The sequence below is a fragment of the Ambystoma mexicanum genome, chromosome 2q (genome assembly GCF_040938575.1).
Source record: "Ambystoma mexicanum isolate Mex_15411 chromosome 2q, UKY_AmexF1_1, whole genome shotgun sequence".
Lineage (NCBI taxonomy): Eukaryota > Metazoa > Chordata > Amphibia > Caudata > Ambystomatidae > Ambystoma > Ambystoma mexicanum.
The window spans coordinates 781,499,508-781,503,002 of NC_090924.1; the positions used below are offsets into that span (position 1 = coordinate 781,499,508).

Consider the following 3,495-nt stretch of genomic DNA (forward strand, 5'->3'; position numbering starts at 1 on the left):
GGAGCCAAGACCCATAATAGTCAACGAGTGGCACAAAAGCGATTTGTGGGACTGACTAGACACTGTACCAGCAGAACCCAGATATCAGCAATCAATTGCCCAAAAAACCCTGATTGGGTTTGCAACAAACAACAAAGGATTTGCCAGTCGACCTGATTCAAAGTACACACAAATCTGTCTATTGGTTCGGGCTGCAGAAGAGAGCATAAATGTGTCTAAGGTGAATAAATGGGAACACATATGTCATAGGACCGTCCCTATAACTTTATCTCCTAATAACCAGCCCACATAAAACTTTACAAAAAATGCTTTTAGAATCTAGCTCACTGCACTGCTTGTGAATCTGAAGCAATGTGTGGCAGCTGCACTTTCCAAATGTTACCAGCTGCAAAGGCACGTGTGGCTGCAACGTTCCTCTATGAGTCGGGCCCAGAATGCTAAAGACTGCGGCACTGATCATTTGGTTCATGAACAGACATGATATGCGTACAGTGGGTTGGATTTTAAAGATGTTTTCTTAAAAGTAATTCTGTGTTTAGAAATGATTGTTAAATTTCTTCAGTGACTTATTTTTCATTTTTATAAATAACTCCATTTATTAATACAGACATTGTATTAACATATTTATAATTGCCCCCTTTATGATGGGTCTGTCTAATTTATGCAGTATTTTACATAAATGAAACTACTTTCCTTACTGCAAATAACACGATCGACCTCAATGTCATACAATATTATCTGCTCAGTAATTTGCAACAATAGTCTCTTTGTATTCATTTTAGCTGACTGCCTTATCTGGAAAAGTCAGAGGGAGAGCAATTCACATCTCTATGAAAGAGAGAGAGAAAAAAAGATAATATTATAAAAGGCAGGACGAGCAGCAAGTGTTGGAAGAACTAAATTATGGTTTTCAGAGTTAATGCACACCTACTTTTAAATTTGTCTTCCGAACCTTGACATTCTCCATAGCAAATATTTGCATTGTGTGCGTACTGAACATTTGCACACGCACACAAGTATTCATTTAGCATTGTGCATTCAATAATGTTCACAAAATGTTCAATTAATGTCATCGGATGGCGGTGCTGCTACCAAAACGCATCCAAGCAGTCATCTAAAACCAAGAACATAGATGACAGAGTTAAAGCAGGCAGGTGTTTTTCTTTTCTTTTTTTCGAAAGGCCAGCAGGTTGGTGATGGCTCGAATATTGGTAAGGAGCAGGTTCCACTGTCTAATGGCATGAGAGGAACAACTTTGTCCCATGTCGTTGTGAATTGAAATCAAGACATGCTAACGATATACTTACCTGGCAGGGGAGACACCATGATCACTAAGGTGGTTCTCCCAGGGTGAGGCTCATCCATTGCACACCGGATGTGCTGACCCCTGCGATGTCCCCAAATGTGGGACACTGGACTGCATAATTTCTGGTAGTGGGGGACTGCGTTTAAAAAAAGAAAGAACAAAGAAAAAAAGACATGCTAAAGACACGGGAACCTGCAAATCTAATAATACTTCAGGAAGTATATTTCAACATACTTCATGCAACATAATGTATATTTCAATATGCTCAAGCCATCACTTCTACAATGTAAGACTTGAATGGAAGATTATATATGGTTACAACCTCATGGCATTAACCAATGTATGTACTGTAAACACTAAACAAGATGCATTCCCCTAGCCTCTACTGATTGTGATTCCCAGCGAGGATGCAGTGGAGGGGATCCTGGGTGATGGCACCAACTGGAAACCTGCTGGAGTATGGTAATGGTGTCCTCCTTCTATCGGACCCAGGCAACTCTATCACACAGGCGTTATACAAGTTGGAGGAGTGTGGAAAGTCATCTGGATTGTGAATGTAATCTGGCTAAAACTGGGACAGTTCCACTATGCTGGATGAATCGCGAAGAACACTTGGAGGGCTGTGAAATTAAAAAGGTGTTACCTCCGAATTGAGATGCGCAGGAATGTGAAGGAAGTTCTGCATGAAGAATGGATAAATAAGGTTGCTAAGTCACTGAGAGCGGACTACAACAGATGGTTGAGACTACATTTCATGATCAGAGGAAACGTGTATTATTAAAAATTGATGTCTACCAAGAATTCGGTATATTTTAAGGTGTGTCCTGTAGAGGTTCATGAGTTTGAGTGAACTTTATAGGGATATGATCAAGTGTCCACGGGTTCCCCAGAGAAGGCATGTTTTGTCAGGGGCAATCTCCCCTATTCCTAACTACAGTAGATGGTGAGCCACATGACATTGAGCCTCGTGAGTGTGAGCTACTACTGATTTCCTATTTACAACTATGTTGAATATGTCTGACATAACAATACACGATGCTGATTTAATATATTTAATAGGGGATCCTTATTACAGGGATACAAATAGCCAACTGGTTGCAATGTATGCAGTATGTGCATTGAGCGAGGGTGTGGAGAGTGGGAAACTACTGAATGTCACCTAGGCTAGCAGAATTGGTCGCTGTGACATATGTTTGTTAATTGGCAGAACAGCAAAGAGTCAATATACTTACTGTTTCATAATATGCATTTGGGGTAGCTCATTATTTTGGTCAGTTGTGGAAGCAACATGGCTTCCTGACATCACCTGTTTCACCTATAAAATATCATCCCTATGTAAAAGCATTGCTGGAGCTTTTTATGTTGTGCCGAAACATCCTTCTTTAAGTGTGCAGACATGAACCTATGGAGAGGGAGGTCCCCTGTGCACATGACTTTGCTTAGCAGACTCGGTTGCTAAATTAGTGGTTGTTTGTAACTCTCAGGCTCAGTATGTGCCAATATTAAAAATGGGTTTCAGAGTCTTTCCCATCTAACCATTTGGAACTAACTCACATTAAGGGGACTGCTCCTTCTATAGAAAAATACTTTTGGGCAAGGTAAGTATGTTAAATACATGAGAACACCATATGGAGTGATGGCCATGGTCACCTCTTTGCCCCAAGGATACTTTTGACCTATTTAGTTAGAGTATATCATGGACTTGAACAAGTGGGAATAGCAGGACATGTCTCCACTTTAAATCAGTTTGATTTGTCTTGGCCTGGATTATCCATTTATGGCCAAGGTTTAATGCAGGTGGTGTGTCATCTGCTTACAGAATCTCTGCATGCAAACCATAGAATTCTGATTAATGAGGCCAAAACTGCTTACTACTCCACCACCATTGCAGAAGCCTCTAACAGGAGCAAAGCCCTATTTGAAGTAGTAAAGCATTGCACTAAACCATCACCGACCCTGAGATAACAACAACTCAGGAAAAATGCAACAGAATCAACACATTTTTAATTGAAAATACAGAGAAACAATCAAATGAACCTCTCACAGCATAAGCATCTCCTGCACCCCGGAACGCACATTGTCCCTCTGGACCAAATTCTCTCCTCTCATTCCCCTGTATCTCCTAAAAATGATTGCCTCCCTCAACCCTACTTCTTATTCTAATAATATAATTCCATCCTCCATCATTG

At 40.5% G+C, this 3,495-nt stretch overlaps 1 pseudogene; it reads left to right on the top strand.

Moving 5' to 3' along the window:
• Positions 1–1,299: 1,299 nt before the first annotated feature.
• On the top strand, positions 1,300–1,451 carry LOC138570414 (U1 spliceosomal RNA; annotated as a pseudogene).
• The last annotated feature ends 2,044 nt before the right edge of the window (positions 1,452–3,495 follow it).